At 39.7% G+C, this 24078-nt stretch overlaps 1 protein-coding gene and 1 long non-coding RNA gene across 7 annotated transcripts in view; both read right to left on the minus strand.

The window, feature by feature from the left end:
• Window positions 1-24078, minus strand: part of SYNPR (synaptoporin) — a 378090-nt gene that overhangs the window by 266528 nt on the left and 87484 nt on the right. The gene's annotated exons all lie outside the window — the stretch shown is intronic.
• Window positions 41-22321, minus strand: LOC139031246 (uncharacterized). 3 transcript variants are annotated; one of them, XR_011483709.1, is made up of 5 exons: window positions 22232-22321; window positions 14633-14725; window positions 8640-8752; window positions 4463-4515; window positions 41-571 (listed from the first exon to the last, which is right to left on the minus strand). It is a non-coding gene; the product is annotated as an uncharacterized lncRNA (long non-coding RNA). The 3 variants fall into 3 exon arrangements; XR_011483708.1 differs by lacking the exon at window positions 14633-14725 and having other exon boundaries at window positions 22232-22320; XR_011483707.1 differs by lacking the exons at window positions 8640-8752; window positions 14633-14725 and having other exon boundaries at window positions 22232-22269.

The raw sequence follows: 24078 nt of genomic DNA on the forward strand, positions 1-24078 counted from the left end.
TTTGGCAATTTCAGGATCTTTCCATTGTTACCCACTTGCAGACATTATAGAAGGCTTTATTGACTGGCTTGTGATATGCAAAGTATGGGCTCAATTCTCTCAGTATAGTGAGTAATGAAATGGTTTGTCTTACTTTCACTTTGGCTCTCCTTACTGTGTTTTTGCTTTTCAACAATGTTGTAACTACTTACATGAAATAACAAAGATATAAAGGAAAAGAATAAAGGCCCACATCCCTAACTTGTCAACACCTTACTTCTTTGCATTTTTAAAACAGGTTGTCCAGTTCTTGTTCATATCTGTGGTACACTGATGCCAAAAAAGTGATGCTTATTCCTTTCACCCACACTCATTTGATGAGATTTTGCAGCTCTTCTTATGTAAGAAATAGAGTTCATTTCTGTGCTGTGTGAATCTGGGTTCACCAGTAACTTGCTGTAGCCAATAGAATGCGGTAGAGTGAAGTTGTGCCTGTTCTCAGCCTGGGTCTCAACTTATTTTTCAGTTTCCACTCTCTTGGAAGTTTTCCAAGCAAGCATGTGAATAATGCTGGGATCGTTTGATGAATGATCTGGAAAAGACCATGGTCTAGTTACTCCCATTGCCCAGCCAACAGCCAGTTGACCACTAAATTTGGCCATGAAGTCGTTCTAGACTCGTGAGTCTCTGGCTGACTTGACAGCTGACAATAGTCACAAGAGCAAGCCCAGCTGATCACCAGCAAGCCTGTTTAGCCACAGATCAAAGAGAGATAATGAACGTCTACTGTTTTAAGCACTGAGTTTTATGTAGTTTGTTATGTAGCAATAGCTGACAAAATAAGCATGCACAGAGTTGACCTAGTAGTAATGTTATAACTCATGCTTTTTAATTGTCCTCTGATATTTTATATAATGGATATACAAAGATTTCTTTAAATATTTCCTCTATTACTGGATATTTAAATTGTCTACCATTACTTAGGAGAGGCAATGATGCAGCGCAATGAGCACATGTTATTGGTCTTCTAATTTGCTATAACAGCTCACAGAACTTAGAGAAACACTTGCCATTACTGTTTATTATAAAGGATATTAACAAGGATGCAAGTGAACAGCCAGATGAAGAGGTATATAGGGCAAGGTCTGGGAAGATGCTGAGCACAGGTGCATCTAGTCCTGTGGAGTATGCTGTTCTTCTAGCATGTAGATGCAGCCACAAACCCAGGAGTTCTTTAAACCCTATCACTTAGGGGTTTTTATGGAGGTTTCATCACACAGGTATGATGAATTATTAACTCAATCTTTAGTTCTTTTCCAAATCCTGGAGGTTAGGGAGAGGGGCTGAAAGTTTCAAGCTTCTCATCAAGATTTGATTTTTCTGATGACCAGCCCCCAACCCAAAGCTATCTCAGAGCCTGCCAAAATGCCTCATGAGAACAAAATTCATTCCTATCAGTCAGGAAACTGCAAAGCATTTAGGAGCTCTGTGTAAGACAGTCTGATCACCCCATCACTTGAAAACTTACAGGGTTTTAGGATCTGCATAAGGAACTGAAGATGAAGACCAGAACATATATTTCTTGTGATATCACAGTATCACACATTAAATATAAATAAGCAGATAGACAACAGTCAATCTGAAGAAACCAGTGCTTAGAGGAAATTATGGTTCTCCTCAGCTTCCATTAATTCCATCTATATAGCTATTTTTGAGATGAGGAAGCACTGCAAGAAACAGTGTTCTATAACAGTCAAACTGTCCTGGACCTTGTAAATCAGAAATCAGCAGCCTGGTGGTTTCCAAACACCAGTGCCTGGTGAAAACTAAGTGGGTGTACAAGAGTAAGCCAATGAACTTATTTAATATACAGATTCTCAAGAGCCAGAAAGCCAGAGAGTCTGATGCAGCAGGTCTGAAGTTGGGCCCAAGAATCTGTAAATTTTAAGATTTTGCTGGTGTGATTCTGCTGTACAGCCAGTTTGGGGAACCACTGCCTTATTATCCACCCTCTCTCCTCATTTTTCAGGTGGAAGATCAAGACCCAAAAAAATGAAATAAGAAGCTCAAATTTCCTGAAGGAGTCAAGCACTGGCTGAGCTAGGATTGGAACTCTTGCCTTGGGACTTCTTAGACACTGTTTCATATGTCTTACAACTGGGAGAGTAATCTTGAGTTCATCAAAGGACAGAAATCTACTAAGACTCTTGCTCTAAGCACTTACTTTTCCTCCCAAGGCCAGGCTCTACCTCATCCTTGCTGATACACAACATTATACACTAGGGAAATGATTAATGTGAATATATCTTTTATTCTTCACTGAGAATATATTCTCTGAACTGCAAGCAAAGTAACTGACTTTCAGACAAGTTGAAATATATCAAGAACTGGCTTATCTTATATATCAATACAGAGCTCAGTATTTTTTTTTTTAAAGGAGTAAATAAAATCAAGATAACAGATTCTTTTAAATTTTACTGTCTCTTTGAAACTTTGTAATACTTTTTTTTGTTTTAAGATAAAGAGCTTACTGCTCCATATGACTTATCCTTTCAAATAAATAACATAAGAGTTGTTTGGTCTTCCAAATTTGAGGCTTTGGAAAACATTCTTTTGTCATGTGGCATGGTTTCCTTAAGAAATGTAGCTGTTGAGATAGATATCACAACAAGAAAATTTATTTTGGTAGACCTAGAAAGCACAATAGAGTTTTAGAGTTGTTTGAAACATTATTTTAAATTAATTTGGAAGTTGACTTCCAGCTCAAAGCAAGTCAAATTATTTACAGAGACAAAAAGAAAACTTCCAGCCCAAGTTAATTATCTGCAAAGTGTTAAGCTCCATGGGCTCAGCAAAGAAAGTAAATCCTAGTATAATGATTAAAAGCTTAACACTTGAGAAGACAAGGGTTTGAAGGCTTCTCTCCTTAGAGGCAAGTGCCCTTAGAAAATAACTCAGCTTCTCTGAGCCCTAGTGTCTTCTTCTATATAATGGGAATAATTGCAGCACGCTTGTTTACCATATGCCGAGATATTTTATGGACTCTGTTTCCGTTATTTCATCTATTACTTATGATAACTCTATGCTGTAAGAGCTACTATTATTCTCATTTTACAGATGCAGGTACTGAGGCTCAGAGGGGTTAACTCATCTAGGTCATATGAGCAGTGAGGGATAAAGCCTGAATTTGAAACTAGGCAGGATGATTCTGGAACCTAAGCATGTAGTAAGTAGGCCAGAATGAATAGGTCTTTATGAAGTTGCTACAAAGAATAAATAAGATATTCTTTTTTTTTTTAAGATATTCTCTACCAAGTGCTTGGAAATGTTCTTGGACACAGTAAGAGTTCAAAAATGGTGGTTCTAATTGTCAGAGGAGTACCTTGAGATGAATTATTTATGTGGGAAGGCCTCTGCTAGAGCTATAAGCTACCTTCATGTTTGCTTTTAATGATTCCTAGTGCAAATTCCTATAATAATAAATTAACTTACACCTGTCTCTTTTCATTCTCTTTCAAATTCTGTCTATTATAATCTGAAAAATGCAGAAAAGTATTCACTGAATTCCACCATTAAGATGACCACTCTTTTGGTGAAGAGTTGTTCCTTCCAGCCTTTCTTCTATGCAAATACTTCCTTTTTAAAAAAAAAAAAAAAAACCAAAATGTAGATTACTCTGCAAATAGGATTTAATCCTGCCTTCCTCTTCTGATGGTTATATATATCCTAAGTATCCCCCCATTCCATGTACTAGCCTGTGAAAACAGGACTTTCAAATGGCACATCATTTCATTTTATAGATAAACCACAGAGAGAGGCAGGCAGACTCTGCTTTTTCCCTCTCCTCCCTCCTAAGAGGATGGAGCTAATGCAACTAGGATCCTGCACATATACTAGTAAAAAATATCACTGTGTTAAATATTTACACCCAGGGCTCTTGCCTTGTCCTTGGCTCCCTCCCTCAATGTGGCTGAAGGAAGAAGATACCAGCATATACATTCTTTCCTTTGATCTCTCTCACTGGATAGAGGGTGGTACAATGACATTTGGCTTTGGATTTATGAAGAGTGGGAGAGAAAATTCTCCCACATAACCATAATGTCTAGTATACCTTGGGATACCCCTTCACTCTCCAGAGTCTCATATTGTCAAAGGGACTGTTACCACTGTATACATTTTCTTATGTTTGTTAATAGGGGGATTATAAACCTGTCCTGGGCCACTGGTGTATTAAACTGAGACAATTCAAACTTGCTTTAAGAAAAATAAATAAATAAGGATTCTGGATACTTTGGTTTTCTTACCTGGTATAAACATATCTGAGGAAATAAGAATATAATAGTCATAATAAAATTGGAGTAATATGTACCTTTTGCACATATCAACTTCTGCACTACCACCCCCCCACCACCATCATGTAATAAAATTCTAAGATGGCTCTCATTCCCCCAACCCTGGTACATATGCTGTGTAATCCTCTTACCTTGAATGTGAATGGGACCTGTGTACAAGATGGAACAGCACTCCAGTGATTACCTATGTGGCAAAAGTGAAGAGATTTTGAAAATATAATTAAGGTTCCTCATCAGTTGACTTAAGGTCTCCAATCAAGTTGATTAACTTGATTAAGTTGGTCATCCCAGTTGGGTCTGATCTAATCATGTGAGTTCTTTGTAAGAGGTTCAAAAGATCAGAGAAAGAAGTCACAGAGATTGGAAAAAGCAGCCAAGAAGAACCAAACTGCAGTATTGTAGAGACCACATCACAGATATGACAACTTCCCTATAGAGTTTAGGGCCTCAATCCTACAGCTGCAAGGACTGAATTCTGCCAGCAACCAGAGAGCTTGAAAGAGGACCCAGAGCCTCAAAAGAGTCTGCAGCTCCGATTCCAGCCTAAGCAGATAACCCAGCTAATTGCTATCCCATGAGAACTGACATAATAAATGTGCTGCAGTAATGGAAAAGGAATATATCAAGTTGATTTGCTTTATTTTACCATAGATTAGTTTGCATTTTCTAGATTTTAAAAAATTAATGGAATCATTCCATAAATATTTGCCTTTTGGGTTGGATTTTCACTCAGCATAATAATATTTCAGATTCCCTCATTTTGTTGTATTTCAATACTTAGTTCCCCTCTAATCAGTGGATACATGTACTACCTTTTGTCTATACGTTAAGAGACATTTGGTTAGTTTCCATTTTTTTGGGCAATTACAAATAAAACCACAAGTCCTGTGTGGAAATATGTTTTTATTTCTCTCCTTTTAATTTGAATTTTCTTGATTACTGGTTAGAGTGATTATCTTTGCATATTTTATTGCTCACTACCTTCTGTCTTTTTTCTATTGGGTTAGTTCATGATTTTTCCATCACTGATTTGTAAGAGTTCTTGATGTATTCTGAATGCAGGTTCTCTGCTTATCATTATACATGTTGAAAATGTCTTTTCCAAAGGTGACTGTTCCCCTTTAACTTTGTGCTTTTACTTTCTCCTTTCTTTCCCCTTTCTCCTTAACTGTCTCCTTTACGATATCCTTTGTCATATAAAGTCAAGTGGGACTTAGAAAGCATCACTACGAACAAAGCTAGTGAAGGTGATGGAATTCCAATTGAGCTATTTCAAATCCTGAAAGATGATGCTGTGAAAGTGGTGCACACAATATGCCAGCAAATTTGGAAAACTCAGCAGTGGCCACAGGACTGGAAAAGGCCAGTTTTCATTCCAATCCCAAAGAAAGGCAATGCCAAAGAATGCTCAAACTACCACACAATTGCATGCTAGTAAAGTAATGCTCAAAATTCTCCAAGCCAGCCTTCAGCAATACATGAACCATGAACTTCCAGATGTTCAAGCCGGTTTTAGAAAAGGCAGAGGAACCAGAGATCAAATGGCCAACATCCGCTGGATCATCGAAAAAGCAAAAGAGTCCCAGAAAAACATCTATTTCTGCTTTATTAACTATGCCAAAGCCTTCAACTGTGTGGATCACAATAAACTGTGGACAATTCTGAAAGAGATGGGAATACCAGACCACCTGACCTGCCTCTTGAGAAACCTGTATGCAGGTCAGGAAGCAACAGTTAGAACTGGACATGGAACAACAGACTGGTTCCAAATTGGGAAAGGAGTACATCAAGGCTGTATATTGTCATCCTTCTTATTTAACTTATATGCAGAGTACATAATGAGAAACGCTGGGCTAGAAGAAGCACAAGCTGGAATCAAGATTGCTGGGAGAAATATCAATAACCTCAGATACACAGATGGCACCAGCCTTATGGCACAAAGTGAAGAGGAACTAAAAAGCCTCTTGATGAAAATGGAAGAGGAGAGTGAAAAAGTTGGCTTAAAGCTTAACATTCAGAAAACTAAGATCATGGCATCCGGTCTCATCACTTCATGGGAAATAGATGCGGAAACAGTAGAAACAGTGGCTGACTTTATTTTTGGGGGGCTCCAAAATCACTGCAGATAGTGATTGCAGCCATGAAATTAAAAGATGCTTACTCCTTGGAAGGAAAGTTATGACCAACCTAGACAACATATTAAAAAGCAGAGACATTACTTTGCCAACAAAAGTCCATCGAGTCAAGGCTATGGTTTTTCCAGTGGTCATGTGTGGATGTGAGAGTTGGACTGTGAAGAAAGCTGAGCAACAAAGAATTGATGCTTTTGAACTTTGGTGTTGGAGAAGACTCTTGAGAGTCCCTTGGACTGCAAGTAGATCCAACAAGTCCATCCTAAAGGAGATCAGTCCTGGGTGTTCAATGGAAGGACTGATGCTGAAGCTGAAACTCCAATACTTTGGCCACCTCATGTGAAGAGGTGACTCACTGGAAAAGACCCTGATGTTGGGAGGGATTGGGGGCAGGAAGAGAAGTGGACGAGAGAGGATGAGATGGCTGGATAGCATCACCGACTCGACGGACATGAGTTTGAGTAATCTCCAGGAGTTGGTGATGGACAGGGACGCCTGGCGTGCTGCGATTCATGGGGTCGCAAAGAGTTGGACATGACTGAGTAATTGAACTGAACTGAACTTGTCATATAAAATGTAACTTTTAACAAAGCCCAAGTAATTTATTTAAAAAAGTTTGTTTTCATTACTTGTTTTAAGAAACCCCTACCAGACCTGTTAAAAAGATGTTCTCCTAATCTTTTATAATAGTTTTAGAGTTTTGTTTTTTCCCATTAACATCTTCAATATTTTTGGAGTTTATTTTTGTATGAAGGAAGATAGGAATAGAATTATTTTTTTCTCTAAAGAAAGCCAATTTCCTTAACTCTACTTATCAAATAGTTCATCTTTATTCCACTGATTTTCAATGTCAGATAAGCAATTCCCATATAAACGTGTGTCTATTTTTAAGCTTTCTATTCTGATGCACTGGTGTATTTATTTATTAATGAACCAATAAGATACTGTTTTAATTATAGTATCTTTGCAATAAGCTTCATATGACATTTATAACATTTACTCCTCTTTCACCCTCTCTTTCAGAATTATCTTGGCCTTTTCTGGATTTTACTTCTTCAGCTAAAATGGACAATAAATTTACCTAAAAAGAGTTGATGCATTTGTTGTATTTGAATTACACTGAATTTATAGACCAATTTGGAGAAATTTGCATCTTTACAATATTGAGTCTTCTCATCCATGGGCATTTTTTAAAATCTAGCCAATTTTTCCTGTCTTCATTTAGATGTCTTAATAACATTTTGCATTTTTTCCCATAAAGATCTTATACTTCCTTTGTTAGATTTATTCCTATGTAGTTATGGTCTTAAAATTTTATGCAAACCATTATAGCTATTTCCCTAGGAAAGTTTTAATGTGAAGAAACTGGAATTTCCCCAAGTGGACTGCTTTCAACAAAGCAAATCAACCTACTCCTAGTACTATTAATAAACTGATGTCTACAAAGATCTTTTCTCTATCTTGTGTTTAGCAAGTAGATTGTTGTGATCCTTATATGAGAATTCCCTGTCTTTCCTGGAAAATCATCTTGTATAGTCGGTATTCAAAGTATGGATATCCCATAAAGTCCCTGACCTGCTGAGCGGGAGCAGCTACTCCTACACACCTGATCTCATTGAAATCAGTAAATGTGGGAACTAAGGGTTTTAAATCTTTCCATTTTTCAAGAAAACTTGGCAATCCAAACTTTGAAATGAAATTTTGACTTTTAAACATTGGCAAATAATATCTGAAAATACTAAACATTATATAGGACAAACTATCAGGCTTGAGACCTGATACTGCCTGAGACATGAGACATGAGACCTGAGACATGAGGGCTGCCAGTTTTCAACCTCTGGCGTGGCTCTGTCCCCACAAGACTCTCAGTTTAACTCTCCTCCCTTGCACCACACTCCTTGAGCTCATGAGAGTAGGCAGGGCAGTAAAAAAGGTGCCGGGGAATTACTTTCTAGCTCTAAATATCAGACATCACAGAGTGTGAGCTGTAAGTGATCTCAGAGTTTGTCTAGTCCTACTTCCGTTTTGATGGTTATAGCAATTTTGAGGTTAAGGCAGGGAAACATCTAGTCCAGGTTGACTCAGTGACCTAGAGAAAAGACCGAACCTAGAACTTAAATGGGCTAAGTCCACATCCAGTAGGCTTACCACTACTTAACACTATCTAATTACTTACAGAGCCTCTGAGGCGTAGGCTGGGACCCCTCCCATAAGGCCTCCAATAAATGAGTTTGACCGGTGACATACGACTGAGGTACAATTCCTTTTCAGGATGCATGTGGAGGAACTCTAGACAAAATAGAAAGAATGTACAGGCACAAAAACATTGCCCTTCAAGACGAAATGTAAAATATATACAAAGGGACTTCTCTGGCAGCCCAGAGGTTAAGACTTGGCCTTCCAATGCAAGCGGTGCGGGTTTGATCTCTGGTGGGGAAGCTAAGATTCCAAATGCTTTGCATACAAAAAACCGAAACATAAAACAGAAGTAATACTGTAACAAATTCAATAAAGACTTTAAAAATGATTGACATAAAAAAAAAGTCTTAAAACATGAATACAAACTATTAAGGTGCTATTAAACCAACTATTCATTAAATCTTAGTGGATCATGGGCCTAAAATCTGGGCATATGTAGTAAGATTTTCCAGATTATTGGGTGGAAAGACTGAGAACAGTGACAACATTCATACTTTAGGTATGTTTGATACATCTCCTGAGTATGAGTGTGTCTATGCAGCAAGACATACACACACTCATATAAAGTAGAATGAAGTATAATAAAATGCCAAGCTTCTTACTACAGACAGTCATGTGAACTTCTTACTACATATAGTAATATAGTCACAAGAATAACTCCAAGAGTATAGATTACAGTAAGAGGTAGTGAAATAATTAGAAAATGGTGACTTTCAAGTGTTTATTCTTTTTCTAATATAACTTAGTCAATTCTTCTTTTTGACACAATAGATTTTTATTTATTGTTATTATTATTTCTTAAAAGGATGGTGACTGCAGCCAAAAATTAAAAGATGCTTGTTCCTTGGAAGAAAAGTTATGACAAACCCAGACAGTGTATTAAAAAAGCAGAGATATCACTTTGCCAAAAAAGGCCTACATAGGCAAAGCTATGGTTTTTCCAGTAGCCATGTATGGATGTGAGAGTTGGACCATAAAGAAAGCTGAGCACCAGAGAATTGATGCTTTTGAACTGTGTTGCTGGAGAAGACTCTTGAATGGCCCTTGGATAGCTAGGAGATCAAACCAGTCAATTTGAAAGGAAATCAACCCTGAATATTCACTGGAAGGACTGACGCTGAAGCTGAAGCTCCAATACTTTGGCCACCTGATGCGTAGAGTCAACTCATTGGAAAAGACTCAGATGCTGGGAAAGACTGAGGGCAAGAGAAGGGGGTGACAGATGATGAGATGGTTGGATGGAATCACTGACTCAATGGACGTGAGTTTGAGCAAACTCCAGGAGATAGAGAAGGACAGGAAAGCTTGGCGTGCTGCAATTCATGGGGTCACAAAGAGTTGGACGTGACTTAGCGACTGAACAACAACAAACTTTTTATTTTGTTATCGGGGTGTAGCCAATTAACAAACAATGCTTTGACAGTTTCAAGTGAATAGCAAAAGGACTCAGCCATACACATACATATATCAGTTTTCCCCCAAACTCCCCTCCCATCCAATATAACTTATTCAACTCTAAGTCTGTATGATTTAATGAAAAAAAAAAAATGACCATGTTTAAAAATAACAACCAGCTCACAAAGTCCCTGAAAATTTGATCACTGAGTTTAGGAAATTTTCACTGCTTAGAGAGAAAAGAAAACTTAACTACCTAACTCCAAGTTAGAAAGTGGTAAATTTCAAAATATATACAAATACATAAGGGAAGAGTTAAGCATGAACATGTTGGCTAAATAACGTCATGTGCAAATGATACTGCTTGAATTACCATATATCTAACCTGAAAAGCTGCTGTTTATACATTCAGCAACCAGACTCTCATATTCTCCACCCAAAAAACATTTTAACTTCAAAAAACAACCCACCTCAATAAAAGGTGGATTTGATCTTGACTGTTTTAAAATATTTAGTGAATAAATTTTCCAGTTTTTCATTAGTAGTAAACGGTTTTGAAAGTTTCTGAAATCACCCTGAATATTCACAATATTTCTAAACTGCAATAATGAAGAGGCAGAAATAGGTTTTGTGTTTTTTGTTTCCCTCCCCCAATCCTAGCATTGCTGACATCTTATTATCATTGTTCCTGTGATGAAGGCACTTGGCAGATTTGCCAAGCAAAGTCTCCTTTTACACTTTCTTCCAAATCAACAGACTTAGAACCCAGGCTGAGGTGAAACATTCAAAGCTTAATGAAACTCCAAAGACTAAAGAATTCATCATATGGGTTTCTATTGTGTGCATTTTTTTTTAAAGGTATTGAATGTTTAATGTTTTTAAGAAAAAGAAACACAAAACTAATTACCGTCAACTATATTTTTTCAGCTACTTAGCCAGTAGAAAGCTGTTATTAAACCACTGTAAGCCTCCTTTGTTTTTCTTCCCACATAAGAATCATTATTCACAATATCAGCTTCATAACAGAGGTTGTCAATCAAGATACTCAAGTTACCAATGGGTCTTTGTTTTTATTTCTGAGATACATATGTTTTTTTTTCTCTTGGAATTTATTCTAATCTTCGATTGTCACTAAAAAAGAATAAATTAAGAAATGTCTTTATTTGATGATACTGAAGCTCCTTGCTTTTAAAAGGTCATTTCCTTTGTTAATGTTCAAGTCCCCGGTAACTTCCATAGCACTAGAACTGTTAGCATCAGAGCAGAGTGGAAAACACACTTGGTGTTGATCTTCCTCCCCAGTCTCTTAGATCCTTAGCTCTTTCCCAAGTAGAAATTTTTGTGAGCAGCAACTGCCAGCAACTTAACATATAACAACATACATAAGACAAGAGCTCATAGTGATTTGAACAGCTAAGCCAGAAATATCCATAGTATTGCTCTCGTAAATTCCAGTTTAGCAGTGCTGTTTTCTTTTTCAGTGGTACTTGGGCTCTATTTGTTCCAAGTATCTTGTCTTAATTTTTGTCCTCATCACCTGTGTCAGTGAAGGAATAGAAAATGGCTTTAGTGTAACTAACAAAACAATCTTCTATCTTGCTTTATTGGTGGGGCCAATAAGACATTACATAAGCTTTCAGGGACTCCTCCTTAGAATTTGTTCTCAATTATTTACTCATTATTTAAATTAAGACCAAACAAATCCAAACTTTTACCTCCAAAAGCTACCCTCTGAGCCTTTGACAAATTGTGGCAGAAAGATAAAGGGCCTTTATAGTTGTCACCTGCAGTCAAGACATTGTGAATCATGGAATATGATAGAAGGTAATACACATCAATTAAAGAGAGCTTAAAGACATGCTGTACCTTGTTCCAAATTTCCTTTGTGATGAGAAAATGGTTGTTCAATGAGGAAGGTTATTTTATGGCTTCTAACAAGTGAGCAAGCCAATGTCATTTTGTGATCATTATCTAATTTAACCACAAAAAGGATGAAGTATAATAGTACACTGATTTGCAGCATTTTCTCACTGCCTTGATTCAAATGAGATAAGATAATGATATAGACACTTGGAACCTTAAAGGCACTAATAAATACAAAATCCTCTGTCAAAAAGAGGCAGAGAGCAAGTCTGTATATTCCAGATCGATCTCTTGCTAAAGCCATCCACCAAGACTTTGGCTGAGTAATCTATGTAAGACACAAATCTGATTCCATTCTCCCGTACTTGATTCTGTGATACCTGGCAATCTTTAGGTCACAGTTATAAACGTTTATAGGGTGGCTGATACCAGGATTCTGCCTAAATCTCTAGCCTCACCTTCTACAACTGCCCAGTCCCCGATTCCCTTAGTTCAGCCTTACTTAGTAATACTGGCGATTCCTTAAGAACAATGCACAGTCAGATGCCTCTAAGCATTTGCAGCACTGTCCCCAATTCCCAGAATACTACTCATACCTATACCTCAATCCTAAAATACACCTCCAAATGTGTCTTTTCAAAGATTTCTATCCATACCTCCATTGCTTACATTTTATTATGCTTGTGTCTAGACCCTTTAAATTCTCAACTACACTATACGCTCCTCTAAGTCAGCGTGTACCCTTTCTTTCTCTGGATGCCCACACTTGCTACCAGGTCTATGCTTGATAAGACAGCATTGAATAGGGACTTACCTGGTGGTTCAGTGGCTAGGACTCCATGCTCCCAATGCAGGGGGCTGGGTTTGATTCCTGGTCAGGAACTAGATAATGCATGCCACTACTAGAACCTGGTGCAGCCAAATAAATAAATAAATACAAAAAAAAACCCTGCATCAAATAAATGGGTTTTTCAGTCTGGATGTAGTCAGATAATAGCTTCAGAAGATTCTGGTTTTTTTTTTTACTCCCCAGTTTTGTGTGGTTTTAAAATTTTTATTTATTTTCCTTTAATTGAAGTATAACTTGTTTATGATATTATGCTAATTTCAGGTATACAGTATAGTGATTCAGTATTTTTGCAAATTATATTCCATTACAGATTATTACAAGATAATAGGTGTAATTCCCTGTGCTATACAGTATATGCTTATTCCTTATCTATTTTATATATATATATAGGATAAGAAAATGTGTTATAAATATATATGATGGAATGTTTTAAAAATTACTCAGCTGTAGAAGGAATGAAACGCTGACATCTGCAGCAATTTGGATGAACCTAGAGAGTACTTTGCTAAGTGAAATAAAGCAGAGAAAGACAAACACTATAATGTATCACATATGTATTAATAAAAATTAATACATATGATTGTATATGCAAACCAGAAATAGACTCACAGACAAAACAAAGCAAACCTGTGGTTAGCAAAAGGTAGAGGGAAGGGGAGACAAATTAGGGATATGGGATTAACAGAAGATGTGCCTTTAAGATGAGTAGAGAGATTTCTCCGGTGCAAAACTCTTCACAAAGTTTCAGATTTGCATATTCAACTGTCTACGTACTTCCTTTCCTCCCTTGAATATTACAAAGACACCCCTATCTCAGCATGTACTTTCTCTGCTCTTCTGTGGCCAAAACTTATGTCATTCCAATGGTTCTTCATAAATTGTCCAAGTCAGAAAAACTGAGATCCACAAATTAGATTATGTTAGTTCATGGTGTAGCTCACTGATTCTCCTCTTCTCCATCTCTCTCATTACCTCTCATTACTCTCTCTCTCACCTTTTCCCTCTCTCCTGCCAATGCCCCAGCCTGATCTAGTAACCTGCTCATGGCTAGATGATTGCAATAGGCTCCTAATTCACTTTTTCACATTCAAGCCACTCTCGGACCACGTATACTGTCCCCACTATAATCAGCATGGCATTCCAGAATGCAAATCTGACAGTGTTAACCCACAACTTAAAACTCTTCAACAGCTTCCTATTGATTTCAGGGGAAAGATCAAAATCTTTAATTGAGCTTCCGAACTCTAGAGTGTCCTCCCTGACTCTGCTATGTTACTACACAGCTTTATCTAACTCCATTATCACCTTTTCTGTTCCCTTCAATCTCATTAGCTTTAGAGTGCTTCAGATAGACCATGTTCAGTCTGTCTCTGGCACATGCTGTTTACATCTCCTGGAATGTTCTTCTGCTGTGTCCCACCCACTGCTTGTTCCTTCTCTTCTAATCTCAGCTTCAAAATCACTTCCTCGGGAAGGCTTCACGGCTCTCCCACACTTGCTCATATCATCCTATTATGTGCACAGAGTATCACATTCTTTTATTATCCTTTTGTAATAACATATTTGCTCATTAGTGCAATCATTTGATTAGGGCCAGCCTTCCCATTACACAAAACTATTGGGATTATGCTGTTTATCCACCATTACATCTCCCACCGTCCAGAGCAGGGGTCAGGCACACAGTATGTGCTCCATAAACATTTGTTCAATGATTGAATGAACAGGTATAAGAGCCATAGGCCTGGAGAAGGACGCTGTTTGCCCCAGTTTGTTCATGGGAAACCTGAGGCTCACCTCCTTTTCAACCTTCCCATCTTTGATCTCAGATTTCCTAGACTTTAATTCTTCACCCACCTACACACCTTTAGATTAGTCATTTGCTGCTTTCCTTCCCCAGGATCTGGCTTGAAACTTTTCTGACTCAGCTTTCACACAGCATCAGTTGGGGTTCTTCCCTGCAAGAAGCAGAAGCTGACTGTGGCTGATTAGGCAGAAAACAAGTTCATTAAAGGATAGCGGGTAGCTCACAGAATTATTGGGACGTTTAGAGAACTGGGCTTAAAGCCAAATTTCTAGGAATAATGTCCCAAATCATGTTCCAGAACTAGCCTGATGAGAAGAACGCTGCTCCCCCTATCACCGGTACCATGGAACGAGCTACTTTCAACACTGCAGCCTCATTACAGATGTGACACGCGTGGCAGGCACTCAGCCCTGCCAGCCCTGCTCTCAACACCAGGGAGCTCTCTGCTTCCCTCGTCAGCTAAGCAGATTCCACACTAAGCCTTTTCCCTCTGATTGCTCATTTCTGAGTTACAGTCTAGAGGGGGTGAATGTGCCTGGTGGACAATTGTGATATGTTTCCGTATTCTTGTTGCACAGAACCAGCGAGTGGGAAAATCCTGTAAACATACTAGCAAATTTAAAAGATGCTAGACACCCAGAAAACAGGACAGATGCCATCCCCCTAAAACAAGGCCAAAATTCAGCATCTTGTTCAGTCTCTGTTTGATGGTGAGTCTAAGTTTATTTACTTTGTCCATTACAACTCAACTGACAACACATTAGGAGTTTAGCCCACTATGCTAAGATAGACAAGACCTAGCCCCTGAAAGATGTTTCCTTAAAGTCAGCTGCAAACTACTCTAGAAATTTCTATTTGAGATAGTAGAATGCAGCATTTCAGAGCACAAACTCTGGAATCCAATGGTTTAAGTATGAAACCCAACTTACTCATTTTATTAACTGCATGACTTTGGTGGACAAAGTATCAGAGGTTATAACAATAAGGACCATGATTTGCTTTTGCAGTATCTAGCCCATATCTGGCAAAATAGATATGCACTTATTATTTGTTGGATAAATAAGTGCATGAATGAATGACATCTATACAAATCAGGATGATCAAGGTCAAGTTGGGTTAACAAACAACCTGAAAACCCAGTGGCTTAAAACAAGGAAGTTTTCTTTCTTGCATGTTGCTACCTGTCCACTGAAGGTTAGACAGGGCTGTGCTCTTTGTCATCCTTATTCTAGCATTTACCTGAATCAAGTTTCCATCACCTGGAATGATGCTGAAGCACAAAGAAAGAGAGCATGGTGAATTGTGCATCGGCTCTCAGAGCTTCCACCCATATGTAACATGTACCACTTCTCATAATTGATTTACTAAAGTAAATTATGCAAATATACTTAACACCAAGGGAGTAGAGCAGCACTTAAAAGGGGAGCTGAAAAATATATGATAAAGAGCAAAAACGATGGCCTTGACTTTTCTGAATCTCAGTTTCCTCATCTGTAAAATAAGGACCAAAAGATGTTGAAAAGAATGAGCGTGAACTTCAGGAAACTCCCATCACCCTGGTCCTTGTTTTACATCTTCATTAGGGTAACACAGCAGAGCCCAGGGATCAATGTCAGCACAGAGTCAAAGACAGGAGGCAACTTGCTGAAACCTGAAAGTGGGACTCAGAATGAGTGGATATAATACAGCAAGATATGATCTTGAAGCATCAATCACTATGCTTTTATTCCCTCCCTTGATTATGTCCATCTGAAGCACCACATTGCCTCAAGGAGAGGCAATGTAAAGAGAACAATAACAAAAAATCGATGTTCAGTGTTTCTGAATTCCAAAATATGTTCTTCAAGCTAACATCAGAAACAATAGCTCTGAAACCATGACTTTTGATATGTAAGAAATGTTGAGGAGAGAAGTGCTTTTGAGAATCAAAATGGAAGCCTCTGAGGAATGAAGGAAGGAGATGGGGTTTATGCTGTGAATTTATCTGAACAAGAAAAAAGGAAACTGCAGATTGATTCATCTGTAGGGAGACAAACTAAGGGTCACTCAGCCCAAGGGGGTAGATGAGAGAGTAGAGGTTCTCAGAATTCTAAGAGAGGTTGGCAGAGTCACACAGGAGAGACTCCATGAAGAGGAGAATTGGATGGGGTCAGCAGGGAGACTGCAGAGGCTCTCCGTGGGCAGCCCAGGGGAAGTCAGGCCAAAGCCTACGAACTTCCGTGAGTGCATCGTGTTGCCTTTCTCAGAAGACCGGTTAGCCAGTTTGGTAAAGATGCCTGTGAATCACTCAATAGAAAGGTGCCCTTAGTAAGTCCAGTGTCTTCGCTGACCCCAACCCAAGTGGAAACCCTCAGATGGACCTGGGGACTCTAACCTTCTGAAAGACAGGTGCTATTGACAGGAGATCCCTAATATCTGTGGTTGGCTGGGAAAGTGGAGACACCCACTGTGGATTACAGTTTAGCATCTGAGTACCCCTTCTACCCAGGTGTCTTAGCGGTAAAGAATCTGCTGTCAACGCAGGAACTGTAGGAGATGTGGGCTTGATCCCTGGGTCAGGAAGATTCCCTGGAGGAGGGAATGATAACCTGCTCCTATGTTCTTGCCTGGAGAATCCCATGGTCAGAGGAGCGTGGCAGGCTATGATCCACGGGGTGGCAAAGAGTCAGACGTGACTGAGCAAAGCACCCCTTCTACTCATTTCATTGGTTTTGATCCCCAACAAGACTAGACTGCAGCTCTGGATCCACCTCTCAAAAGAATGATTTATGCATGTGTATTCCTTTTTTTTTCTCTTTAGCAAAGGTATTTTTGCAAAATTGTGTAAAATTACCAAGTAAGGCATTTCATTTGTAAGTTATTAGAGCTGACAAGTAAGTAACAGCTAACACATTGAGCACTAACTGTACATCAGGCCCTACTAAGCACTTTCAGTGGAATATCTTACAATGGTATTATCTCCACTTTACAGATGGGAAAACTGAAGTCAAGAGAGCTAACTGCCAAACCGGCAGCTGGGATGATCTGAACTTAAACAATCTGACCTCAGCATCCAGAGGCTTGAGCACTAGATGACCACCATGTTTCTAACGTATAGGGATAAACTGTTCATCATTTTTGTTACCTTTCATTCACCCAAGCATTTTTTTTTTTTGAGAGCTTACTGTAGATTATACCTTCTATTAATCACATGCATAAAGAAACCACCCAGACATAGCATTACTACTCGTGAACCACCCTAGTCTGTGCTGCAACAGGTTATTGCTGCTGCAGCTGTGAACAGTTCTGGTAAGCTCCATGGAAAGCCAAGATGCAAATGAGACAACTCTGTAAGCCTGACCACCAGGGACAAGTGTAACTCTTGATAAGTAAATAAATCATTTAAACTTCCAGTGCTTCAGTCCTTCAATTTTAAGATCCTGGGACTAGGAACAGATGAACTGAGTCTAGATATCGTCTACTCCAAGGAAACTCAGAGGTGAGCTAACATTCCTTGGACTCTCAATTATTCAAGGACTGATCTTTAACAATTCAAAGGCACCAACCACTTCTACCAGCAGTAAAAATATCTAGACTGAAACTTCTGTGCCGGTCCTGATGTTTAATTGTTGTAGAGTTCAAAGCGGAGCACTAAAGCTAACAGAACACACTACCCCTCTATTAAGGAACTTGGCACCAACTTGAAGAAAGGAGAATTCTGCTATTCTAATGAGACTTGCTTGTGAGATTGCCCAGTTCCAAATTCTACACTCAGTAAAGCTTTCCTTTTCTTCTCTGATTTCTGCATCCTTGTTTCTTTTTGCCTCACCATCTACCTGCCTTGCACATCTGTCTTCCTTTCCTCTTTGAGAGGCAGCAGCATGCTCTGAAAAGAGAACAAGTGCCAGGCTGGGCTCTGGTCTGTCCAAGAGGAAAGACCTAAACCACATAAAGCTAAATCACAGTCAATTTCAGGTTCTGAATCCATCACACACTGTCCGCCTCCTAGAGTTGCTTGGAAGATTAAAGATAACATATCCCCTGCAACTGGCAGGGTGAGGAATAAAAATAAAGCACCTAGAAAAGTACCTGGCACAGGTAAAGTACTGGATACCTAGCTCATGCTCATGCCATAAAAGAACTGATTTTGTCCCTCCTTTTTCTCCTTCTCATCCTAAGCCTATGTTTTCTCCACAGCAAAAGGAATAAGTCTCACTGAAAACCCAAGGATATTGGTCCTGACAAGTACAGAGTATTGGTAGTAAAAAAAAAAAAAAACAAAACACTATTAACCCATATACCTCAGGACTCAGATGTTATATGAATCCCATTATTGGTCTCCATTTATTTCCAGCAAGGACACGGGCTCTGGAGTCAAACTGCCAGCGCCTAAACCCCAGCCCTGCCACCTAACTTTGTTATTATTGTTGAATTCAGCACATCAAATGTTCCCCAGTAACAGAGGATTCAAGCTATAGTGAGCCAAGTTTTGCGGTTTCTGTTACTTAAAGCTCTCTTCAAATCCCATTTATTGTTTTCTATCCCTTAGCGCCAGCCACCCCATCTTCTACCCAGCATCTCACAGGAAGGAATGACCTAACCACTCTCCCTGCTGACAATCTTGGTCTTACCAAAGCACTCAGCCTGAACGAGCCTCCTCAAAGGTTAATCTGATCTCCTCACTCTTGCTGAACACCCTTTATCTGCTTCTGATTGCTCTGGAGAAAAACTCTGGCTTTCACAGGGTCCTGAACTTATCTGAACTCGGCACTAAACAAAAACCTCCTCTACCCTTTATGATCTAGCTTTACAGAACTGTTTTCACTTCCTTGGGTGGGTACCACACTCTTGCCTTCAGGGCTCTGCATCAGATATTCATTCTTGCACCCTGAATTTGGTACCACCTTCCTATCAGTCAATAGTTCATTTCTTCCCAGAACATTTCCTTAACCCTTGTTACATACCATCCATGTGATCCATAGTTTCAGGTATTCTGGTAGACTACTGATTATGCCCATTGTTTTCTGAAGACCTCCCATAGATGGTCACGGACAGTCTGAGCCTCTCTTCTTCATCACTGTATGTCAACCACATTTCTCAACTGGTAGAGGTGAGGGATCACCCACACTGCAGTAGCTGTGGTAAAGAGCCACTAATACCAATGCCGATATGTCCTTTTCCTTAGGAAAGTTACCAAATAAGGGTGTGGATTACTGCCTACTCCTCTTTCTTGATATGCGACACCTGATAGGTCTGCAGCAAATATTTGTTGAACAAATAACTAAATAAATGCTAGGATGTTTGTCAACACTTTCACTAGCAATTTGTGACTCCAGGGAATTAGAGCAATGCCTCTCCCTTCTGCAGATTTTTTAATTCTGGCTTGAGAAGACAGATTAATCTTGCTTTACCCCTAAGGTTTATATGAAATGTGTTAAATACATAAAGCAGATGCTCTATTTAAAAGAATCAAGTGACTTTTTTTTTAAGAAAAAGGAGGGCTCCTTCAATATTAAAAAAATAAAATAAATATAAATATCTGCTTTACATACTTTTACTCCAAATTGTGACTTTAAAAAACACTAAAAATAAATTAATTAAATAAAAATGTCTTATGAAGCAAATGATCATAGAAGTTATTGCAGAACCAGAGTCCCTGTAGTACATAAAAAGCATGTAATTAAAATATCATTAAAATGATAGGTTTATAAAGTCTGTGATATGACCCAGTTCTAAGAAAAATCAGGAAGATACAGTCTAAAACATTCCAATGAAACCCTGAGGCAGAGATTTAAGTTTTTTGGTTTTCTTTTAAACATGAGATTCTGTCTCAAAAACTATTTTTCATGATTTTCCTCAATATATCCCATATACTTCATGTGTGACTATTATCATTGTTACAGTCCTTTGTTAAGAAATCTATTTTACTATAATTCTATTCACTGTAATTTCCTTAGTAACAGGCTGCTCTCTTTTTCTCTTAAAAACTATTAAAATGTCATTCACATTGTATTCTAGATGTGGATCCAGCTATTCCCAATAGCTATTCAAAAAGCATAATCACCATAATTACTGTTGACATCTAATTAACATTCAGCTTCCTTTCTACAGCATCTACAGCTGGACAAACCATCTATTCCAGGATAAAAACTAATTCTCGGTTGCTTTTTCTTTAAAAAATAAAACAAACCGGGATGCTAAGCACCTGGGTTCAGTGTTTTTGTTCTCTCTGTAGATGGTGGTTGCAGGGAGGACAGCTATGATGAACAACTTTCTAAATATTACCAACTGATAAATTGGACCTGGTCATAAGAAATTAAATCCATCCAATGGGTTATGGGATGGCTGATGTTAAGCTGCAATGTGAGTTGTGCTTGATTAAGAATGACTCCCAGAGTTTGCTAACGTGTGGTCTCGTGATGAGGCCTTGCTTGATCATCTTCCTATCTGGCTAACTTCATCCCTTGCCACCCTCTTTGTTCTCTCTTCATGATCCGCCTGGACTCCTTCCAGGTTCTAACATCTGACTGTCTCTCACCTCTAGGACATCAACCATACTACTCCTCTGTCTTCCTCCATTAGCATAATGGCTCAAGGTGTAGGTCTAACACTAGAACTTTCAATTTTACATCCAGGCTCTCCATACCACAAGCAGTATCACCTTGAGCAAGTTAGCTTAGCCTCCAGGGTACCCATTTGGCTTTTTCATTTGTTAAATGGCAGTGGTATCCAACAAAGATACCCACTTCATGGGGCTATTGCGAAGATTAAATGAGTTAATAGGTAAATTCTATAATATACATATAGCTATTTGCTGTTTTAGTCTTTCCTCCTGGCCAGAGCCTGCTGGTCTCAGATTTGAGGCCATTTTTCCTTCATATTATGATATAGTTTAGGTCTCCAAGCTCTGCTCACTCCCACAGCTCCCTGTATTTCCATATGTGCATTACCATTGTTACCAAAACCCAAGGCCAGGTGCCTGACTCACAGTGAGGCCAAATGATACCAAAACATTGGAGTTTGGAACACAGAAAGGTGTATCGAGGGCCACCCAAGGAGATGGGTGATTCATGCCTTAAAAGCCTCAAACTCCCCCAAAGCTTTCAGCAAAGCCCTTTTCTAGGAAAGGTGAGAGAGGGGCGTGGTGAGTAGTTGCAAATTCTGGTGTCAGAGCCTTTGTTCTTCAGGTCATGGTCAGATAACAATATTCCTGTAAATCTCCAACAAACGAATGTTACTCTCTGTTCTGACAAGAGAGGGAAAGATCCCTCAGGTACAGCTTTCACCCTCTGAGGTCCCAGTCCTGGCTGAGAGGAGGTAGGTCTCCACTGGCCCTCCGTTCAGGCCAGGTCCCCAGGCCCTTCCCAGCTGAGGTAGCCAGAAGGCAACCCAACTGCCCTCAGGCTGCCCGAAGAGTGGGTCAAGGGGGGACCAGGTCCCACAGACTCTGACCCAAGCAGATGGCCACTGTCATTAGGTCCCAGAGGTGGGCATGGGGGAGAGGTTCACCACCGCCTCAAGGCCTGGGCCCGGCCAGTGAGCGGCCTTGAGGAGGGCTCTGGAGCCCTGCAGGACACAGCCCCCAACCTGTTCCCTAGGCTCCTCAGCCCACCCGCCAGCCTAAGGCCAGGGAACAGGCTGCGGGGCTCTGGGGAGAAGGCCAGAATCTGCCTCTTACCTTGCTCTCCACCGGAGGACCACCACTCTGACAGGGGGCTGAATCCCCTCACTAACGGTTGCTCCTTGACAGCTGGTTGCTTGTGGGCGGGGCCTACTGCTGTGCCGACCAATGGCTGAGCGAGACCTGCTGCCTGGTAACAACAGGGTGCCGGGTGAGAGTGCACAGTGACGGCAGCGTATTGGCGGCACACTGTGACACCATCACGCTTGTAATGATTACGTCAGGTTCCCTGCACTTTACTCACGAATACAAAACAAACTGAGCTGCCACTGAGTGCCAGTAACAGAGGGATACAGCAATGAATGAAAAAGATCCTTGCTCCAATGGGGCTCAAACTGTGATGAGTGTTTGGAAGTAGGAAATAAGTACATGCTCAAACTAAGAAAACAAACTCAGAGCTTAAATATTACAGGAAAAAATGCAACATTATAATGGTGGCTCAGATGGTAAAGAATCTGCCTGTAGTGCTGGAGATCTGAGTTCAATCCCTGGGTTGGGAAGATATCCTGAAGAAGGGAATGGCTCCTTACTCCAGTATTCTTGCCTGGAAATTCCATGGACAAAGGAGCTACAGTTCACAGGGGTGTCAAGGAGTCAGATACGACTGAGTGACTAACATGTTCAGTTTCATAATGAGATAAAGCATGATTGAGTAGGATGCTCTATTTTAGTTGGGTGGTCTTTTAAAAAGTGACATTTCAACTGAGCCCTGTTTAATCAAAAAGAGTCAGCAATATGCATACCTGTGGGAAGAGAGCTCCAGGCAAAGGAAACAGCTAGCAAAGGTGGGACTGAAGGTGGGACTGACCTAAGACTTGTGACCCTATTCCTTCCCTTTCCTTCAGTGAATGCACAAGCAGCCACCCCACCTGCTTCGGATGTCTTGAAGTCATCAGATAGGAGGGCGCCTCCCCAGCTACACCTACAAACAGACTGCTCTTTCTCCTGTTAAGGAGAACCTGCCAGAGGGATTAATGCAAAAAAAAAAAAAAAATTGAGGACAGGCCAGAGTTTATACTGTCAGGTCTCTGATCATCATGGACAGAAGTATTACAAAAAAAAAATTTGGTTTTTTTTTTTTTGAGATGGGAACTGGAACTCATATTGGAATTTGATCCTGTGATTTTTATCACTGAGGGCAGTGATTCTCAACTGAAGTATATTCTGTACCCTTTAAACACCCCAGGAAACTTGACAGTGTGTGAAGACATGTTTGACTCTCACAACTTGATGGGGAGTGCTACTGGTGTCCAAAAAATAAGTTGCTAACCATCTCATGATGTACAGTTTGCCAACGCCCCCACAAGAAAGAATTATCCAGCCCCAAATGTGAATATTACCTGACCTAGATGGTGGTCTTCTTCAAATCTTTTTCCCTGCTTCCAACTGCAATTTTTAACTAGGACAGTACTGGTCTCTTCCTCTGCCACAGTCCTCTTCCTTCACGAGCTGACACACTTCAATATATGAAATTAAAGGTAAACAGCAGGGGCCGCAAGAGAGTAATGTGTGATTCTGAGGATGAGCAGATTGGAGAATATTGTGTTCTCTGGTGTCTCCTTTGCCAAGGATACTGCTTTCTTTACCTCATACTGACCAAGAATTCACCCACTTTGACAGACTGATACAGGGGTGGCAAATAGGGCTCACTCTGCACTACAACTCTGATCAACTGGTAGTGTCTCTTTGGAGCACCATTTTGATTCTCATAAGGATTCCCATGGCCACATTCAGACTTGCAAAAAAAGTGTAATCAACTAGTGATGTCTGCCATGAATGCAGGCACAGTATCCCTTCATGAAGGAACAGCTAAGTCTTTACTCTAACATTGACTTGATCCCGCA

Source organism: Odocoileus virginianus, chromosome 26 (genome assembly GCF_023699985.2).
Source record: "Odocoileus virginianus isolate 20LAN1187 ecotype Illinois chromosome 26, Ovbor_1.2, whole genome shotgun sequence".
Classification (NCBI taxonomy): Eukaryota; Metazoa; Chordata; class Mammalia; order Artiodactyla; family Cervidae; genus Odocoileus; species Odocoileus virginianus.